General features: G+C 39.2%; 1 protein-coding gene across 1 annotated transcript in view; it reads right to left on the bottom strand.

The window, feature by feature from the left end:
- ALK (ALK receptor tyrosine kinase) overlaps window positions 1–22,028 on the bottom strand; it is a 309,488-nt gene that overhangs the window by 141,882 nt on the left and 145,578 nt on the right. The gene's annotated exons all lie outside the window — the stretch shown is intronic.

Here is a 22,028-nt window from a genome sequence, read left to right as displayed (position 1 = left end):
GACAAAAGCTGTATGGCACAGAGAGGGTAACACGTGTATGAAAAGATCAGATTAATGTCAATCAAGCAGCAACTGGGGAGAGAGTTGGCAGAAGGGCATACAGAAATGCTCTAGTGAGTCATGCTGGGAGAAAGGGAGCAGATTAAGCTGTTAACTCACTTGCAGACACTTGCCCCTCGTAAAACCAGCACACAGCTATAATAGTTGTCACAAATAGTTGTCAAAGCATTCTTCCACAATAACGATGATTATTCATACTTGCAAACATCACAAGCTGAAGGCAAGTAATGCTAATGAACAAGCTGTCAGTTGAAATACATGGCATTAAAACTATCTGGTCAGAAAAGTATTAGATCTTTGTAATAGCATTTAATGTTAAAATTATTAAGAATGATTTGTTAACAAGATACTGTTGGGAATCTTGCAGGCATTTGACATGACTCGGAAATACAGCCCAGAAAGTCAACTGCATCCTGGGCTGCATCAGAAGTAGTACAGCCAGCAAGATTCCCCAGAAGGGGATTCTCTCCCTCTTCTGATCTCATGTGACCCCACCTGAAGTACTGCATCCAGCTCTGGGTTCCCCAACACAAGAGCGATACAGACCTGTTGGAGAGAGTCCAGAGGCAGCCACAGAGATGATCAAACGGACTGGAGCACCAAGCCCATGAAGACAGGCTGAGAGAACTGGGATTGTTCAGCCTGGAGGAGAAGGCTCCAGGGAGACCTCATAGCATCTGTCACTACCTAAAGGGGATGACAGGAAAGCTGGAGAAGGACTTTTTACAAAGGTATGGAGTTACAGGACAAGGGGGAATGACTTTAAACTGACAGAAAGTCGATTAGACTAGATATTAGGAAGAAATTCTTTACTGTGAGGGAGGTGAGATGCTGGAAGAGATTGCCCAGAGAAGTTGTGGATGCCCCATCCCTGGAAGTCTTTAAGACCAGGTTGGACTTGGCTTTAAGTAATCTAGTCTAGTGGAAGGTGTCCCTGACCATAGCAGGAAGGGTTGGAACTACATGGTCTTTAAGGTTCCTTCCAACCTACACATGCTATGATTCTATGATTCTTTGACAATTTCTGGCTAAAGATGTTTCTGTCTGAAAATGAAAATGTAATGGAAACAAAATTTTGATAGAAATATACCAACCTCAATTATACTTCTATCTTGAAGAATTTTTCATTTCATGGTGGAATTTCTGCTAGCAGAAAGAGGGATCAATACTCATCTCACCCCAAACATCACTACAATAGACGAATACCAGCTACAAGCCAGATAGAACAGTATCTCAGTGCTCGTACTCATGGGCTATTGGGTGGTCTAGGCTGTGGGTGTGCTGTGTGCACTAGGATATATTCCAGACTGTTCTGCAAGATAGAAGAGAAGGGCTTGACAAAGAGACACCAATGCTCGAAAAAGCATTAGCTTTCTTACAACATAAAACAACTAAAGGTAAAAATGGACTAATGACAAGAAACTTCCTAAGATGCTCTTTTATTGAGCTAATTCTTTCAAAGCTTAAAGCAGTTTCTAGCTATAGAAAATGCCAAAGTGAAAAAGTAGGATCAAATCTAAGATGTAGAAAAGGAGATAATCCAGCATCGGCTCAATGTAAAGTTTTTTGAAAAGCCTATTCCACTCCTGGAAACAGAATATTAGCCCAAGAGAGGTCTGATGTAACCTGTGCTCTCAATATTTCTCACAGCCAAATGTCAGCTTTCACATTTGGGTCAATTGCACATCAACACAATCTCACCACCTATGTGGTTGGATCCATCACAAGATGTTTACAGCCTACAGAATGTAATACAGAAGGCTAAATGCCCTGCAAATTGCTGTATGCATTTCTGATGGAATGCCATGTAGGAGACCTGTATACTTTGTTCTAGAAATGAGAAAGGACATGGCAAAATCATAGAACATGCTGAGTTGGAAGGGACCTTTCAGAATCATTGAATCCAGCTCCTGGTCCTGTGCAGGACACCCCAAGAATCACCCCATCTGCTCAAGAGTGTTGTTTGAATGTTTCTTGAGCTCAGGCAGTCTTGGGGCTGTGATCACTTCCCTGGGGAGCCTGTGCCATTGCTCAGCTGCTCTCTAGGTGAAAAACCTTTTCCTCGTACCCAACTTAAACCTCCCCCAATTCGGCTTCATGATGTTTCCTCAAGTCCCATCACTGGAAAGGAAGGATACCTAATTCAGCACATCTACCCTGATTCAGTCAGGAGCAAGGAGTGAATGAATTTTCAAAGACCTCTTGAGATCTGAAGAAACTGAGTGTAACTTAAAGGCATGAACGTTTTCAACACTGGCACTCAGTGCTGTGAAGATTCAACTCACACTTTAGTAACACACTGAACTAGAAAGAGGACAATGGTAAGTGAAGAGCTAAAGAATGAAAGGAGAGCTCAGCAGACATCAAAGTGTAATTCTTTATAAGTTTACCTCTGCACCATGGGTATCTTTCCAGAACAGGCCTTTCCTGACATTTGTCCTTCTCAATGAAACCTGGTTTGATCTTGCCCTTATATTAACAACTTCTGAGAGAAATGAGCACTTGCAGCTGTTATAATGAGTAGAAATTTGGGTTAATCTTACAATCTTTATAGCAGCAGACACTACTCAGAATATTTAGGATGAGGCCCTTAATTTTAGTTACTAATTTTTTTCTTATTCCAAGAGGGAAGAAAAAGCCTCCCTGTGCTAGGAGAAAGAGTGGTACAAAAGGGAACAACAGGGACACAGGGCTAGTCAGCAGCCTCCAGTCTGGCCTAGCCATCCCTATGCTGTAATATTGTCAGGTATTTACATTGCAGATACCTTCTTCTCATGCAAGGCAACAGCAGAGGTTTTGAGCAGTGCTAGGCAGGGCGCATCCCAGCAGGTCAAATGAATGTTTTCAAAACAGGAAAATACTCTATCCATGTTACAATGCTGACTCATGCTGGCAACCTGTATTCAGACTCAGCAAGAGTCCACTACCACCACCACTGAGAGTTTGTTGACAGGATTACACTCACTATAGCAAGATAGATAAATGATAATAATAACGAAACATGAAGTTGTCACAGGTGTGTCTTCCAGCCTCTTCTACTCTGTGTGAAGGCACAAAGCACCTCCAGCCTCAGTGGTGCTGGTGATGTAGAGTGCTGCACTGTCTCTCTGGGAATCAAATATTATGGAATCTCTCTAAATGTCATGCTTTGCCCAACATTCCGAATTAGAACAGGTTCCACTTCACACAGACAAATGTCTCTGTTACTGTTTCCCAAGGAACTCTGGGAGGTATTTAAGATATCATACCGGCTCTGGGCCACAGTTTAACCTAAACACTGAAGTGATCCCATCTGTTGCTCTATTTTATCAGACTAAAGCCATGAAAATCTCTCACTAAAAAAATCTTCCTTTAGCACTTAGAGAGCTGAAGGCTGGAATTCCTGTTATGGTCGCATGGTGAAGAAACAGTGGTCACTCAGAGGACAACAACAAAAAAACAACCTCTCCCCAAAAAATATCAGTATAAATGATGTGATGACAAAAAATCCTCAAGGGTCAGAGAAGAATTCAGCAGGACAATGGCTCAAAAATTAGGAAGTCTAACAACACCACACACAACTATGACACAGGACTGCAGGGCTCTGAATACAGTTGTGAACAGTCCCTTAAGATTTCTTCTAATCAGCTATCTGTAGGATAGCAGAAAGATGTCATTAAAAAAACTTATTATTTGGTAAAGTCTTGCAGATTTTTACCTGAAAGATGTTGCTGAAGGGCAAAGCATTAAATTATATATGGCTAAACCATGTCATATATTAGCATAACTTCTTTGTCCCTCTAGTAGGTTGTCTTTCTACCTTAGGAATCTGCTCACACTATCTACCCCCATCTCCACAATAAAGTCTGCTAACAGTCAGCATTCAGAGTATAAAATCAACATTTACTTGTCTGACTGTTGCTGCTTGAAGTTGATGTATTGAAATTTACTTCCTGAAATTTCAGTCAGAAGAAAAAAATTTCAGGGGAGATCTGGGCATGATTTCCCATTTTGATTTAAAAAAATGAGGGGGTGACATTTAGTTGGTGAGATATTTCCAAATATTTCTTTCACAAAACTTATGTGCCTTCACTGAAACAGAAAGATTTAAAAAACTCCATAGATGCAGCCCCTGATTCTACATATTTCAAAGCATATTAGGAAAGCAAAATCCATCTAAAACATGGCTGCACTTGTGGATGATGATTTAAGACTTGACTGAAAGACTACTGAACTCTGTGGACAGATTCCTAATCAAGAGGGCTTGAAATGGGCAGTGCAAAGACCTGATGTTACCTTGCTGAAGACACACACCATAAGATACCCATTTACCTAAACATTAAAAACCTAATGCTCCACTTAATTGATGCTATGCACATCTGATAACATTCCTCCAGTTGCCAGTTCTTTGTTTGACATACATGGCTGTATCCAGACTTCCAGCACCGTTACTTAATAGGTTTTCATTTAAGGAAGAAAGCAACAAGGATGTTTTCAGCAGCCATTTGATCTTTTTAAATCAGTTTGTTTTGATTCAGATTGTATCTTCTCTATGTGTGTTTCCTGCAAATAATATTATAAACACACTTACTACTATAAATTATCATGGAAGAAGAATGTTAAAAGAAACAGCAGAATGTTCATAATAAGCCCACTTTGGTCTCCCATGTTTCTTGGGAATCATGAACACCACAGGAAAAACCTAATTTCAAAACATCAGATCTATTGAAGGAAATAAAGGGGGAAATACAAAAACCTTGAATATAATTTTCTGAGCCAAGCTGCCTTATTTCTAGTCAGCTGGACACTGATAAGCATCCGTGTAACATACTGTACTTGCATCATAGATTGGACAGTTTCCTGTAGAAAATGACATAGTTTTGTCATAGTATGTCTTCAGTGAAGTGTCCTCATTCACACCTGAGCTGCAAGATAACCTACCTCACATGGGCAACTCCATGGCAAATCAACACTTCCATTTCTCATTCTGCAACAGTGTTCACTCTCACCCTCCAGAACTTTTCAGGCTTGTATCTTTGACAGCATGTGGGACTGCAAGTAAATTGAGTGGCTCAGATCCTCTGCCAGGCAATTGTGAAGGGGAAAAAAAAAATCTCACTGTCATTTTGAGTACAGAGGCAGGATATTTGTGTGTGCCACTGTGACTTACAATCTCAGGGGAAGAAAAATTAACTACTTTCATTTAATTAGAGAGCGTTTCACTGGTTTGCTAGAATCATTTCTGGCTAGCAATAAAGTACTTTGCAAATCTCTTTCAACAAGAAGCATTTTGAAAATACACTCATAAGGCTATGCTATAATATCACTAAGAAGTTAATGATACTGTTAACATGATTTTAATGTAAATATAAATGAAGAAACTGCATTGATGATATGGACTAGACATTTTACTGTCTTGATGCAACATCATTAAGGTACAAATGTGAGCACTACATGAGATTAAAAATGCAAGTTTTATGCAGTGCTTCTTCAGAGCCTTCTCCAAGGCAGCTGTGTTCAGCATCCCATCCAGCCAGGCCACAGCAAAGGTGAACAGGGTAAGACACCGCTGTGTTTCCAGAAAGCATTAATTATAACAGTTGAATTAAACCAACGTTAACTGCTTCTCTTGGTTTCTGCAAATATCAGCCTAGGTCTTCTCTAAGTTCAGGGTGATTTGTCAAAGTATGCTTTCACCCTGTCTAATCTCAGGCCAGCCTGACTGAAGGACCTTAAAATAAAATGCCATTTCTTTCTTCCACCTTTTATGTAAGCTAATGCAGAAATTGGAAATAGAGGCAGTTTATCCTAAACTCAGTTTTCTACTGCTTAATGGGGTGAAGAACTAGGAATGTTGCTGGCACACCACTTCTGGAACAACTGGTGTCTCTAAGACTTTTCAATTTATATATCCAGAAACAAAAACAGTAAGAAAAATATTTTTTCTCTCTCACTTTCACACATATTTGAAGCCAAATTCCAAAGTGCAAGTACCTATCACTCACTTCCTTCAGAAATCAGAAACTGGAAACTGAAGTATTCAGTCAGAGCCAACTACACACAGAAATGGAGGCTGTTTTTGGGGGTAGAAGATGAAGTAGTACTTCCTCCTCTAGAAAGGAGGCTAGAGGAGGAAGGAGAAAAATTCACATTCTAACAACACAGAAATAGTTTTCTACTGGCAATATGTTAATATAGAAACTCTGAGTGGTATTTTAAAGTTTCTCCCAAATTGTTGTGAATTGGCCTCCTCTGCAAGGTCATAAAATTGATGAAGAGGTAAGAAGGTAAAGAAAATAACCAGCTTTCCAAACACACACTGTCCTGATGGGTGGAGAGAGGGGACTGAATGAAACAAAGCATTTAATTAATTCAAAATTTGTAGGCATGGTGGGAAAAACACTATTTGCACTCAGCACAAATACTCTAATTTGATAGTATCTAACATGCAAAATGAAGTCTGTAAATTCAACATGGTGTTGACCCCTCACTAGATATATTCAACAAGTCTCATTGTCACATGGTGAAATACCTTCTTCTCTTAGGAACAGTGAAATGAGGAGACTCACATATTCAGCCACTAACAGTGTAACCTGAGCAACATGTTTAATTTGATTAAATATCCTATGGACAATGGACTCATCTTTCTGTTAAAGTATTAATCTAAATTTATAGGGTTGAACTGATCTGCTAGAAATACTAACTGTATCTTCCTTCCCTTGTCCTGTATTACACACAATTCTCATTTGAAACAATAGCTGAATATGCAGTAATATTTTGTAATATGAAATACTGTTAATGTGTTTCCTCTGAGAGTTCCTTTTCCAGAATATGGAAGAAACTATTTTTATTGCTCAAGTTTTCATTACAGAGATGCCATAGTATATATATCTTTGGTCTCCCATGTACAGCACGTGACAAGCTAATGACAAGGCTCTTTTCCTGCCTCCCCCAACCCTCCTTTTTTTCTGTCATCAGTGGACTAATATTTAGATAGATTTACTTTTGAGCAAATAGTAAATGACTAGGAAGCTGCTTCAATTTCTCATTCTCATTCTGATTAATGAGCTGGAGGAACACTCCCTCCCTTCCTTCCCCTTCTGTGGTTGAAAACATATTGAGCTTACGCCTCTTCTACACCATTAAAAAATAATTTTATATCTGCATTCCCTAAAAGATGGATGGTACTGGCGTAACAGTGATGGCCTTTCCAAAAGGGAATAAGTATCCACAAAGCTACCCTTTAGCAGTTATTCCAGGATGAAGGATGTAACAAGATATGGTATCACACTGTTGAAACAGTCAGCAAGAATTGGGAGCATGTGAACATGTGTAAGTGTGTACCTCTCACACACACAAATTACATGCACAAGCAATGACTAGCACAAAAAACAAAACCCCTCTCATTTCATATAAAGTCAGGCAAAAAGAGAGATAGAAAAACCAGTAATTTTTGTAGAGAATGAGAGAGAAAAGCCCAGTTCCTGTATATGTTATCATGCATATATGAGGGAGAGACACAACTAGGAAGAAAATCAGGAAAATCATATTAAGGAAAGAGTAAATATCAAACATCAAGTACTGACAGTGGCCCAGAAACAAGACTAGAGAGGCTTCTGGGCAACAAGATCTGTGAACAACAGATTTTTACGGTGTTTGATGCCCCTAGTTTTCAAATCAACACAGTGAACAAAAACATTGGCCTTGTTGTCAACTTTTCGTCCTTATGAAGGCAACCTGTGGATCTTCAGTTCTGAATAACTATTCTGGTCAAAAAGGGTAACCATATAAAAAGGCAGTCAATAAAGGCTATGTCTTTGCCCCTCAAGAACTTCCTGAACTTTCCAGTAGGATGTTTAAAATATATTTCAGAGGTAAAAAGGCATCAAAATCCCTTTTACACCTAACTGCTGAAAAAACCCCACAAAGCCAAACAACTCTCCCAAGTGCCATCACAGGCAATGAACAGAAAGCAAAACACTTTCTGATGGATAATTGAGCAACAGCTGAGTAAAGAATGACATTAACCTGCAGAATTTATTAACGTGGATTGCTGTGCCAGTACTGAACAGTTACATTACAATGAATGCTGTTTGTAAAACAAACTCTATTATCAGTCAGCAGATAATAACTGAGCATGATCATGGCATAAATTATTACAAAAGACTACAAGCAGAAGTCATTAAGAAAAAATCAATACTGGGAAAAAGCAGTTATATTGGTTCTAGAAAAAAACCCAAGTGGGTAAAAGGCAACAAATTTCAGATTTGAAATATAGCAATTTGACAGACAGTTTCTTTTTCATTCAATAATTAATTAACTTTTCCTACACCAAGAGATTTTTCTCCACAAAGTAACTTTTCTCTTCAGTCTGAGAAAACATGGGACCCTTTGACTTTGCTATTACACTTCATTAAGTTATAAACCCCAACCAATTGGTAAAGCAGCATTTTTTTTTTAATTTTAAAACAAAAAAAAGGATATTAATTTATCAGCATGCTTCACTTTGCTTTATATAGGTGACTTGTAATATCTGCCTGCGTTGATTCATCATTCAGTTGCTCTCTTTTATGAAGCCGTACTGCTGTACAGCTCTCTCACAGACAGACACTCACAGGCTATTATTATTCCTTGTGTAAAGAGTTTTCCCAACAGCACTCTGATGATGCTCCTCAAGTCATGTCACTTCCATGGCATGCCACATAGTGGCTGAAGCAGACGTGCTGTCTCATCAGAGGGATAAAGAACAATCCCCATGAAAAATGACAAACTTTGCTGCGCGTGAACTCAGGCAGCAAAATGACAACCACTGTAATCCTGAGCAGTGAGCTAAGACAGCACTTGGGGTTAGTCCAAGAAACCAGTATTTCGTCTACCTCACCCTTAGGGAAAACACAATTGAAATTGAACTTTTCTCACAAAAAGTTCTGATTTTATGGAAGACACGTTTTCTGGATAAAAGAAAAAATGCAATTGTCCTAAATTACGTCTGGCTTTTCAGTTGGATACAACGTGCTTCATTCCCACGTTTGTCCTTTTCATGATATCCCTGAGATGCCATTATATATTAGGGGTTTCAATCTTTCCAAATAGCAGATTTCTTCCTAAGTGGAGCTCTGGTTCAAAAGAAAGGCAGAGCTCATTTCATTGACTTGCAAGATCTCTTTCAGAGTGTAGGCACTGCAGAACACGTTTTGTGTTCTGGAGCTAAAATGTAGTCTATTCATTGCAGTTAAGACTGCAGCTCTGTCAGGGATGGAAAACTAGTAAGACATTCACTTGCTTAAGGGAAAAAAAAAAAAAGAGAGAAAGAAAAAACCCAACCAAAAATTTACTCTTCAATCTGACTGTGGAGGCAAATAACTCAAAAAAGCCATCAGGATTTTGCAATTTTAATTTCTCTGCTCATTGAAGCTTTCTACTTTAAGGCAATTAAAATCAGGCATCAAAGACACATGAAATTGGGATTGGGTATGATTAATTTGAGAAAAAAATGTTCACAATTAAGTTAGAAGGACACAAATCAGACATCCATGTCTCAGGAATATGGAGTATTAATGCAATGAGAAGAGCTGGGAAGGGATGGGAAAGAGAAGATGGAAAGAGTACATGCAATGTCTGTCCCCTGAAGGATAGAAATGTATCTGCCAAGTGCTGCTCATGATGAAGACTCATGATAAAGAGCTACAATAGTCCTAGCCTCTGAACAATATTTTTTTCCTCTTATCTTTGCCCCTAAAGGTGTTTCTGTACTGCAATAAATGTAGCATCTAGATTTTGTGTGTATGCTGAAATTTAGTGAATTAGTGCCCATTCCCCAGTGTTAGGCCACCCACCTGAAGTGAAGGAGATACACATTAACATCTCCACCGAGATCAATTCCTTTGGCCCTGAAAACCCAGACATCGACGTTATCTCTCCCCATTAAAACTGCACTCTTCTAGTAAAAAAATGCCATAAATGCATAATGCCACACATCAGTTGAGTACCAACCTCACAAATGATCTGCTGGAATATCTCTTCAGTACTTGACTGTGTCCACCTGTATAGTACCATCTACTTCAGCAGGGTCTTAATGTTTGTAAAAGTCCTGCAGGTCACTTGATGAAAGTGTTGCCAAAGTTCTATAGAATCACTTCCTTCATTTTTATGTCCCTTTCCGTGAAAATTCATCTCAATGAGGCCAGTTTGCAAGCCTCTAGGCTGATGTTTGCGTCCTCTTGGCAGACACTTTCCTACAGAACTGCTCAAGGGAGGGTGTCCAGTGTTCCCCCGGGCTGCATCAGGCAGTACCAGACCTGGGCACACAAAATAAGCTGCTCTGTTACTTCCCCCAGCCTTTGGATCCAGAACACGTGAATGAAGAAACATACCCAAGTCAAGGGCAAGCAGGACAGGAGCAAGAGATAAAAGGAGTGAGAGAATGAGACCTGTTTGAGGGGCTGGAAAACCTGTTTTAGAAGAAAAGCCTGGAATACAAAACTAGAAGGGAAGAATGCTGAGACAGAGGGAACAGGGGGAAAGTGAGCCCTGAGAATAAGCAAGAAGAGATAAAAGAGCTGATGGGAAGACAGAAATTCTCTTGTCTAAGACAACATCAATCTCTCAGGTTTTGACTTATTAAGAAAAGAGGTCAGCAAAATTATATGGAATTTTTTATCCCCTTCCATAATTGAATAGTGGTGGAAAGTAAAAAGTGAAAAGAAAGCAAGCTGTTCTTGAAAAAAAAATTATATTGATAGGGGTCTGATTGTGAATAAACATTGAAGTTGATGGTATCTTGTGTTGTTTGAGAGGGGCTGTTTTACTAGACACTGTCAACTGTAACTGCCTTGGTACAGGCCATCAAAATGCCCTGTCTAAAACAGAAATAGTAAGAGCAGATAATGCCCTTTCGAACAGCCCAGATACATGTCTCAGCCTTGACCTGGAGAAATTGCCTAAAGGAATGAAAGGAGCCCAGGTTCTCAGACGACAGAAAAGAGGGAAATCAACTTGTGTCAGATGTTATCTAGAGACCTCTAAGAAATAAGCCTCTGAATAGCTCGTCTGACATAAAATAATAACCAATTGCAATCATCATGGTTTTGATATGGATCTGAATTGTCAGAAGCATCAGCTCACACTTCCCTAACCACAGCCTCCTGAAAGACAAGCATTTAGAAAAGAAAGAGGCAGAGATGCAAAAAAAACAGTTCCTAGATTTGAGAACACACTAAAACTAAGACAATATCCAGATGGATCATCTCATGTTTTATTTTCCGGTGTGGCTGGACACTTAGCTAAGCACTCTTAGGATGCTTAGCATCCTAAAAAAATTCATGTCATCCATTGCACTTGATGAACTGACAGCAGTCTTCTAATTACATTTATCTTAACATCTCTGAGCAAGCACACTGCACAGGGAAACTTTCTACACTTCAGGATATTCTTCTGCTGAAGGAAGTCAGATTATTTGGCTTCTTTATTAAAAAGTATTTCAGTGTAAATATTTTGACAAAATCTTCCCCTTACTGTAATTTTGCTGTATTATAAGGGCATCATAATAATTGGCCACTGATCTGAATATGAGAGACAGTTGAGTTTGTCTCATTTATTCTACCGCATGTATTCCTTGCTAGATAAAGCAGATTCATAAAATCTTCATTGCCTTCTGAAAGATTTAGACTTGTGCTGATCTTCTGCAGTCTTACCCTGATGTGAAGCTCACCAAGGATGGCAGACATGCTGCTGATTCAAGTCCCAGCTTAGAATAACGTTGCCTTGTCAAAAGGAACTTTGTTATGTGCCTTTGTGCCCTCAACCCATCAGCATGAATGGCACACCAAGTCAGGGATGATCAGGGGAAGCACCGATTACACTCAGCAAACAAGCTTCACTGCTGCTATTCCCAGTGGAAAATCATATTTAGTCAGCCTGATATAGGACACAACAAACATCATAATGTTATGGACTGATCTTTATAAAAAGCTGGCAACTGTTCTTGGTGACCCAAAGAACTCAATGTCTGTAAAGAAAAACTAATGAATACAGCCCTTGCAAAAAAAAAAAAATCAAGGAAGGAAAAGGCCAGTACTTCCAAATGGGGAGGACTGTTCATTTCTCTGGACAAAACACCAAAATGCTACTGTGCAAGCCATGAATGTTCATGGTTTCCAGTATATTGACACGTTTTAAAAACAAGCAATGTAGTGTGGGGAAAAGCCTTCTGCAACAATGCACACATCAAGAAATAATCTGATTCAAGCAGTGTATAAAGTAGATCTGACAAGGCTGTCTGAGACCTGTGCCTTTGGTGTTGGTGTCAACCCAAACCCCATGCTCTTGCCAGACTAGTCCCTAGCAGTAATGGTTTCCCCCTGCCAGTACAAAAGAGAAAGTATTTTATTAAAGGAATATAATTTCTACTGCACCAGGTGTGTGCCATAAAAACCAATAAAATTCAAAAGAAAACAAAGGTAGCTATTTGACAGAAGAAATGCTTTCAGGCAGGAGCAGTACTATTTAACAAATATTGTACATGAGTTTTAAATTAAAAGCTCTGCAAAGTGGCTCGCACTGGTGTCATACAGCACAGTCCTCACTGTATCCCTGTGGAAAGTTGTTCAGTGCTTTCCTTAATCACTAAAGAGAATTCCAAGCTGCCACCTCTGCCACTGCAGCAAGCATGAGAATCTAAATAAATTCTAAGCCTTCAATCAATTTCCCAAGTGGGAATTTATTGAGAATTGACTTCCAAATTCCTGTTGAATAAGTCTTTGATTTCTTTTTAATATGCAGATGCAAATTCTAAGTTAGAGATAAGTTTATCAGAGTTGTCTTTCCTTTTTCTTGAGTGGAAAACATCTGATTTACCAGCACTTGAGGACAACAGGCACCATTTTTGGTGAGACAGCAAGATAGACAGTGTTCTTTAAAGTGAGAGTGCGAAAATGCCCTATTGGACTTGAATCCTGTGATGCAAGTCATGGAACAGAACTGAGAGAATTTTAGAGTGATAGCTAAGAACCTTACTTAGAATGCAGAATCAACTACATTACCACCATAATAACACTTTTAGCAGCTGGATAGGTCAAGGACACTATTTTTTAGGTCTTGCAAAGTTATCAGCACCTAGTTAATAATTTCTCTCTGAAATTGAAGGGAGGAATATTACCTTGTAAATCTTCTACAGTACTTCCTACAGCAGGGTAGATTTGCCTTGGATAAGAAGGATATACTTAAGCATTAGCAAGGAAAGCCCCAAGGAAATTGCAGGCTACGACAAAACCGTGCTCCAAAGTGGGACAGCCGCAGAGGAGGTTGCACAAAACTCAGAAGGATTTTAAGGTCAAAAATAAATAGGAGATACAGAAAGCAATTATACCACAGGCTTGTTGTAAAACTTTGCCAACAGCAGAATGACAGCGAGCTTAGCTTGAGGGGAGTGGAAAAATAACTAGAAACAAGGCTGGCAATATTAATTGCCTAGTCTCTGGAAACAAATATTGCAAGCATTTAGCTGTGGGAAGGCATACTTGGAGGTAGCAAAGCATCCTAAAGAGACTGTTGCAATGCCACATAGCAGAAAGGACACCTAAATGAAGAAAAGAAAGATGACAAAATGAAGTGTTTGCACATGCTTGGAATGACAATATTAGGTGGTGTGTGTATGTGTGGTAGGCAGTTTGCTTGTTCAGGTTTTACAAAAGCTGAATTCATCCTGGCATATGCACACTGAAAGAAGTGCAACATATACCAGCATCAAGATGGGGCTGTGAAGATTAGTTTGGGATGACTTTTAAAAATTGAAGTAGAAGCCTTCGTGTAAAGAAGAAAACACAAGATCTACAAAACAAGGGAAAAAAGTTAAAGTAATGAGAGAATGGGGGGGATAAAGCCAACTTTTCCACCTTGGAAAGTGAGAACAGGATACCAACAAGAGAAGAAGGGCCTGCAAATAATTCTGGAGGACACAAGGTATTAAAGTTTAAGATGAAAGACTTTTGTGCCCAGGATTTGGACAGTATAAAAGTCAGATTATGTTTCTCAGAGTGGTCTGAAGAAATTGTTTCAGCCCTGTAAGAAATGAATTTTTATTAAGGAATTTTCAGTTTCAACAGAACAAACATCCAAAGCAAGTGGATTAAGGGTGCCTTAACTCTGTTATTGTGGTCAGTTTGGTAACATTTGTACAGAGTCAGATGTGCCAGTCTCTGGGGTTCCATAAACAGAAATAGCTCCCAGAGCCCAAGGAGGTCACTAGTAGGTGTTATGATTATTTGGGAAGCCACAAGGATCCTTGTGCCAAGGCACACTGGGCATCCATCTCACCACCTCCCTCCTCCTCTACAGAACCTACAGCACTGTGTTAAAAGCAGTAGAAAAGGCTACTCCAGTAGGTAAAAACTGAACTCGTAGCCTGAAAAGTAACTTCTTCTTTTGTTGTTTTTCATTCTCCACACACTAAATAATTTGCTTCTGTAGTAGGCCAAATTTTCATTTGACAAAAACTTTCCTCATTTGTAAATTTTATTTCAACTTGAAAAGACATTCCCCCCCCTCTGCCTTTTTTTTTTTTTTTTTGGTAACTGGAAGAAGACTACATAACATAGTCCTTCCTGTTTGCATTTGATTCTGGTAGACATCACTAAAATGCAGCACTGCCACCTAATAACTGTCTGATAATATATATTACAAGAAAAGAAAGAACAATTTTCCCCCACAATGCCCAAAATGATTTTCAATCATTTTGATTGGGACTGTAATCAACTGCTTAAAAAAAAAAAAAAAAAAAAAAGCAGTTACATTTACTCATTACTGAACTAAAGTCAGATGGCTTTAGTCAGTCCAAGAGGTCATATAATATTGTTCTTTCCCAGTATGATCCACCACAGCAGTGAATGGTACTCAAAATTCAGTTTCTGGTAATATTAATATATCATTTTTTTGTAATAAAAAGTCTGCTTTCATATAAATGTCTATAAGAAGAAATAAGTTGCTACAGTTCAATCTCTACTGACGACACAGTAAACCTTTCTGGAGCAGTCTGAAGCTACTGCTTGGTTCTACTTGAGGTTACATGGAAAACTAAGGTATGCTCTAAAGCAAAACAGTACTGCAAAAAAAAAAAACCCTACAGAAAGGACCCATGTTTATCTCAAGTAATAATATAGCACTTCACCAGCAGCAAAACCACTAAGACATTTAAAACACAAGTGTGCAGACATTTACTTCACTGTAGTGCTCAAGTGGAATGGGAAAACAGTCTTTCCATATCTGCAGACATTTGTATATCAGGTTCGTACTCTTTCATAAAGCTTTGAAGTGCTCCATTTCACCTTATACATTCTAATGGTTTTAATTTAAATCTCCCCCAACAGTATGAGATTCTACAAGACCAAGTGTTGGGTGCTACACTTTGGCCACAACAACTCCAGGCAGCACTACAGGCCGGAGGAAGAGTGGCTGGAAAGTGGCCCAGCAGGAAAGGACCTGGGGGTGCTGGTCGACAGTGGCTGAACGTGAGCCAGCAGAGTGCCCAGGTGGGCAAGAAGGCCAATGGCATCCTGGCTTGTATCAGCAATAGTGTGGCCATCAGGACTAGGGAACTGACTGTCCCCTTGTACTCGGCACTGGTGAGGCCACATCCCTAGTGCTGTGTCCAGTTCTGGGGCCCTCACTACAGGAGAGACATTGAGGTGCTGGAGTGCGTCCAGAGAAGGGCAACGGAGCTGGTGAAGAGTCTGGAGAGTAAGTCCGTGAGGAGCAGCTGAGGGAGCTGGGAGTATTCAGCATGGAGAAGGAGAGGGTCAGGGGGATTCTTATTGCTCTGTACATCTACCTGAAAGGAGGCTGTAGGACAGGTGGGGTCGGCCTCTTCTCTTGGATAACCAGTGACAGGATGAGAGGACACGGCCTCAAACTGCACCAAGTGAGGTTTAGGTTGGACATAAGAAGGGATTTCTTCACAGAAAGGGTGATTAGAAATTAGAATGGACTGCCCAGAGGGGTGGTGGAGTCGCCATCCCTGGAGGTGTTCAAGAAAAGACTGGACACTGCACTTAGTGCCATGATCTAGTTGACGAGGTGATTGGTCATAGGTTGGACTTGACCTTTTTCAACCTATTATATCCTGTGATTTAGTGTGAACTGAAAACAAAATAGCAATGAACTCCTCAAGCTGCCATGACCAAGAGAGTCAAAGCTTTCTTCAGGTCTAGACTCGAGATACTGAAAGGACCAAGGGTTTGTTAGGTGGAGACGAAAAACTTTTTTCTAATACAAGCATTTGCTATGAAGGGGACTGGGTCTTTATAGGTATCAAATACAGTATCATTTCAAAAGTGAAGGGGGGAAAGATACAGCAATCTTTTTCTTTACTTTTACTTTCCCTCTCTTTTCTTTCTTTGCACTTAATTGCCCTGACTGAAAGGGACTAAAAGCTGGCTAGTGGATAACAGCACAGGAAATGTTTAAGTGTTAATTTTCTGTCTAGAACAATTGAAGTTTCCTCTCTAAAATTAAGGATTAGTGGTGCCTGGCCACTAAGGTAGGAGAGCTTAGTTTTTAACGAATCCATAAATCCAAATTATTTTCCTGGATTACCTGAATTTCTCAAACGCATAGTTTAGGCTGAATCACTTCAAGTTCTCTGCAAAAAAAGTGCACTGTAAATTTTGAGACATATTTTGATGCCTAAAAATTAGTATAAATGCTTCAAATACACACAATTTAGTCTCATTCTTTCTATGTCTTAGTCCAGGCATTTGCACAACAAAGACTTGAATTTAATAGATTTTCAAGGAGAAAGAAAAAAAAACCACATCCCACTCTCCTCACAAAAAGAGTCAGGCAAATTCATATTACCACTAATCTGAGAATGGTATTTTTAAGGTTAAAGGGTTCCAGGAAAGTAAATTCCTTCTACTAAGGCCATGGTCTCTGAGACAGGCCACTGAAACTATTGGACAGAAAGAAAAAAAAAAAACCCAAACAACAAATGGAACAACACTAGAACCAGAAACAACCTTCAGATTTCAAGCCCCAAGGTCAAATGTGACAGTTGCTAGTGATTCCTTCATATATTTTTCTTGACATCTATCAATGCAATCAATCTCAAGTGAAGCTGTAGATGCCAGAAAGGGAATAGCCTATCATGATTTGTAGTAACCTTCAAAACCAGGTAAACTCTCTCTGTTGGAAGTGCTCTGTGCACAAATATACATGCACCTACTCAAGTACTGGCTATATGAAGTAGCGGTATTTTATGGCTTCCTTGCTCAGTCATGCATGTTCAGATTTCAAACTTTATTTAAGAAACACCTTAAACTTCACACATTTACACAAAAGTCTTCAGATGAATCTCAGGTTTGGTTAAGGCTCTAGACTAAGTCTAAAGGTCCTACTCAGAGTTCAAAAATCACATACGGCTTGCAAAGTCAATTTATGTGGTTTGTACAGTTATGCTGAAGCCAAAAGATCAGTATCATCAATTCTCTGCAGGGCTTCTACAGTCCACATCCCCTAAGTGCAGGATGAGAGAACAGATCATGTTGATGTGTTAGTGCCACGGCCTCAACCTCCCTTTGCCTCTGAAGTATTGCAAGGATTTGTAGGAAGAGACAAAGTCCCACTGACATATGGCAATTACAATCTAAGAATATATAGAAAAATACCTTAGAGAAACTACCCTGCTCTGTCCTATAGAGAAAAAGCATCATCACAACAAACATGCAGTGTGCCCAGCTGATGCAGGGAATGTGGGACAGGTGTCAGAAGCGAACTCAATCCAGTAGTTCAACTCTTACCTTTTGAATCTACACCTAAACAAGGCTGACATCCTGATATTCCTGCTGAAGTAGCTAATCCAAGAATCTTCCCCACTTCCCATGTTCAGGGAGGCCTCAAAATCCTTCCTTTGAACAGTATTAACATCCACTTGCTACATTACTTTTTGGGGCAAGAGCACCATAATCAGATTAGTGATAAGGGAGGTCTACAATAAAAGACCAAATTGGAGATATGGTGTCATTAGCTATGTTCTTAAATAAAGTTTGGTTTGAAATATAGTATACAGTACTGCAATTCATCATTAATAGTGCAAGTAGAGATGTAAAATAATAATGGTAATTAAAATGAACCATGTTATTTTTGTTCCTGCCCAACTCTTCCATCTACAAAATACAATGATCAAAAGAAATAAAAATCAATCCTTTATTACAAACTCTGACCTTGTTGGTAAGTTTTCCTTTGTGTTTTCTCCACTCTACTAAGCACATTTACAATATTACTTGCTTTATAATTATAAACTTAACACATGGGAAAGCAAATGAGAGGTGAAATTAAATCAGTGGCCACAGTGACAGTCTGACAAGCACCCAGAAGTGAAAATTCGAATTGTGGAAGCAACTCTGCTTCGCTAAATAACCAATATGCTAAATAAACATACTTGCTGCCTCCGCACCTCCAGAAACAGACAACAGGAAATCTATTAAATAGCAACAAGAAAGGATTGTATACAGCACCATGGGAGCAGAAAAGCAGCAAAAACCAGTACCCACATCTAGTGGTATTTGATATAAATCAGAGTGCTGTGCTGCATGGCAGGAATTATAACAACTCTTCTGCCATTACAAAGGATCAATAGCACTGCACTGGTTCTCTCCCTGTATCATCTGCAGGTGCTTGTAAAACCCAACAGAATTGCAGAAGATGTCAGAAGAGACTAACCATATCAAAAACACATCCACAGAGTCAGATAATCTAGAAACACTGTCATGCAACAAATCTCATTCTAACAGAACACGGCAATGTGGTATTCCCCACAGAGGAGTGCTACTGATTGCTTAGGAACTAAATCAAAGAAGGTCTAACCAAAGGTGTTTCAAAACCCACACATAAATGTGGAGTAAGATCTATCTGCTTGTTTAAAAAAAAAAAAAAAGGTATATAATTTTGTTGGACTGATAACCAAGGATACAGTTACTTTCTGAGTGATAAGAACTGTGGTAAATATTACGTGTAACCATTATGATTGTATTTGGCAGACTCTCAGACTTTCTGTATACACAAAACATGTATCCCTTTGCCAGCCTCTGGTGTTTTTCATCACTCAGGAACCATTTGTAGTCATCACTTCTGCCATACTCTTCCTGGTGTCTGTCCTATCTGCCCCACCCTACTGCAATGTGATGCATCTTAAATTAGCCAGCTTTCTTCCTGCCTGCAATAGATCAGCTACATTGAAATATATCAAGTAATAAAATAAAATAGATAAGTGTCTTCCACACATCAATTTCCATAATGACTCTGGCTCATTAAGGAACTGGTACAACTCTAGTCCACAGGCTTGGGCTATTTTTCTTTAGAAAATGAGACAAACAGAGAGGAACAAACAGAACCCCACTAGTTTTGCTTTGAGTCTTTATGGATAATCACACCTGGTAATTTACACACAAAGACAACAGAGATGAACTCTGGTAACAAATAAATACTGGGTGCTATACTGTCTCTACCCAGTACAATTTCACAGCTTTACATATATTCTACTTAAATTCAGCTTCAAGTGCTGCCAACCAAAACCTTTGCTTGCCTGGTTGCACCCTGAATGAAACAGTAACACCTGACAGCATCTGCTTTTTTCTCTTGTAAATGTAAGTGAACTGTGAAGACCTTGTAAGATCTTAATATACGTAATTCAGGTTATGGAGATTAAAAAGAATGAAAAAGAGAAAAAAAAGTGTAAAGAAGATATTAACTCTCTGCATAGTTCAAGATATGAGAAAATCCAGCCTGGAATTAATTTACTGCTTTATCACCCTTCAGGTGCATTTGTTTCAATAAAACATACTCCTCCTTCCATGACTTTAAGTCATCTCATGGACTCACTACTGCAGATGCCAGTCACTGGGAACTACACACACTTTACACTTCTTGTTTGCAAAACAACATATAAAGCATATGGAATCAAAGAAGTGTCACCTGTGAAACTTTAAAGTGTTTTTATTTCTAGCACAGGCTCATTGAGGAATTCAATTACCTTGTGCCTAGAGCTAAAATCCTTATAAAATTTTAGAAATTATTTGGTTATAGCATGGTCAAAGAATTCATTATAAAAAATTACAATTGTTTGCAATTTCCAAGACAAAATAAAATATCAAACAGAACAGATTTCCACTGTAGGACTGCTAGTTCTTTTAAGAACTTTATAGAATTATTCTTGACTTTTGATCAGCTATTCTGGATCCCTATTCGAAGAAAAAGTAGATTTTTACAAAAGTGAGACTGACACGTGTTATCAAAGTTGGAATAATGAATATTATTCCTTCAAACAAAGGGTAGAAGAGCACTCAAATTCTGGAATGAAGATCCAGGACAAATGGTGACAAATCGCTACCCGATCATCCATGTCTGTAGTCTGTGGGTAGTTAATTAACTATCCCCATGAGATATTCACATGGGCATGGCATGAGAGTTTTTTGGCCTTGTGAGCTGGGGGAAGAGCTACTGCCTTTCACAATGAAGGGACAGGCTCAGAGGAGGGGGAATAAATGAACCAGCCAGTTGCCCAACTACAAAGTTTTACAGCAAGGGAATGCCAAGGAGCCAGACATACAAAACCATGAAAGTCACAGGCGTATCCTTACCACTCCTACACACCACGGTGATGCTGCTGGGGAGCAGCACTTCTGGCAAGCATGTGGGACAGCCAAGCTATAACCAAAAACACCTTCTGCAAAAGTACACACCCTCTTTCCTGTGGTGACAATCTCCATCTGCAGCACCCAGCTGAGTAGTCTATGTTATCTCCAGCAGATGGCAAAGGTAGGAATTTGTTATTGTACTTAGAGTGATCTTTCCCTTCCCTTCAAGGCTCCTTACATTTGAAACTTGCCCGTGCTCCTGGTGAGTTCTGCCCACCCACAGATCTGAGCTGGAGCTGCTCCATGTAACAGACCAAAGCATTTTGCACACAGCAATATTCCCTGCGAGTGCCAAGGAGCAGTGGCAGTGCCAACACAGGAGGCACTTTGCACAAAGCATGTTTATTAGCTGTGACATAGAGCACAGCATTTGCAAAGAGCTAAGGAAGAAGACAGCTGCTGCAGCTCCTCTAATTACCTCTCCCCAGACATCAACAGCAATTTACAATTTGGATGATGTTGCTGGAACTAAGTATGATCTAGATCCACACACAAGCTCTCCTCCTCACTTTTATAGGCCATGTGTTATATGAGAATTACAACTATTCAAACTGTTTCTATGAGTTAGGTTATCTCCTGCAAGGTTTTTTATTGCGCATTCTCCTTTTGCTACTGGAAAATACAGAATTTGCTGTAGACAGTAATCAGATAATCACATCTTGTTATGAGCACAAGCCAGCAAGACTTGCTATTAGAGACTCTCTAATCTATCAGATCAAAACAAAGAAAATTCGAGATGTTTGCTAAAAATTATGCTTCTTAACACATTTCTCAACAAAGTTAAAAAATAAAAATAAAAAAAAAAATCATTATATAGAACAGGTAGGGCATTAGTCTCACACATATCCAAATTAAATTCTGAGTTACTCTACTACCACAGGATCTTGAAACATTTACTGTGTTCAGCTCCTGCTGTTTTGCTGCTAGCAAAAATTTAAAAGAATACACAGGAAGTCTGACAAATTAAAACATCATCAAGATTAATTGCACAAAAAGGATAAAACATTTCAAACAGTTGCACCCTTAAAAGATCAAAAGCTTTCCTCCTCTGCCTGAACTGCCTTATTGACAAAAAAACACAAACGTAAGGCAAACTTAAAATGTATACAGACACATGAAACTGCAAAGACTCAGTAGATATTCGAAGCCAAATAGTTTATATGGGTAAAGAATTAGTAAAAAGAAATCAGACAGAGTGAATTAGACAGGAAAGCTTTAATCTTAGGATGAGTATCCACACCATATCTGTACCTGCAAGCACAGAGAACAAATGTGATGTCGACTTAGAGACTCAGTTACATGGAT

This window comes from Myiozetetes cayanensis, unplaced genomic scaffold (genome assembly GCF_022539395.1).
Source record: "Myiozetetes cayanensis isolate MyiCay16 unplaced genomic scaffold, myiCay2020 scf2-11, whole genome shotgun sequence".
Classification (NCBI taxonomy): domain Eukaryota; kingdom Metazoa; phylum Chordata; class Aves; order Passeriformes; family Tyrannidae; genus Myiozetetes; species Myiozetetes cayanensis.
This window is presented reverse-complemented; position numbering and strand designations above follow the sequence as displayed.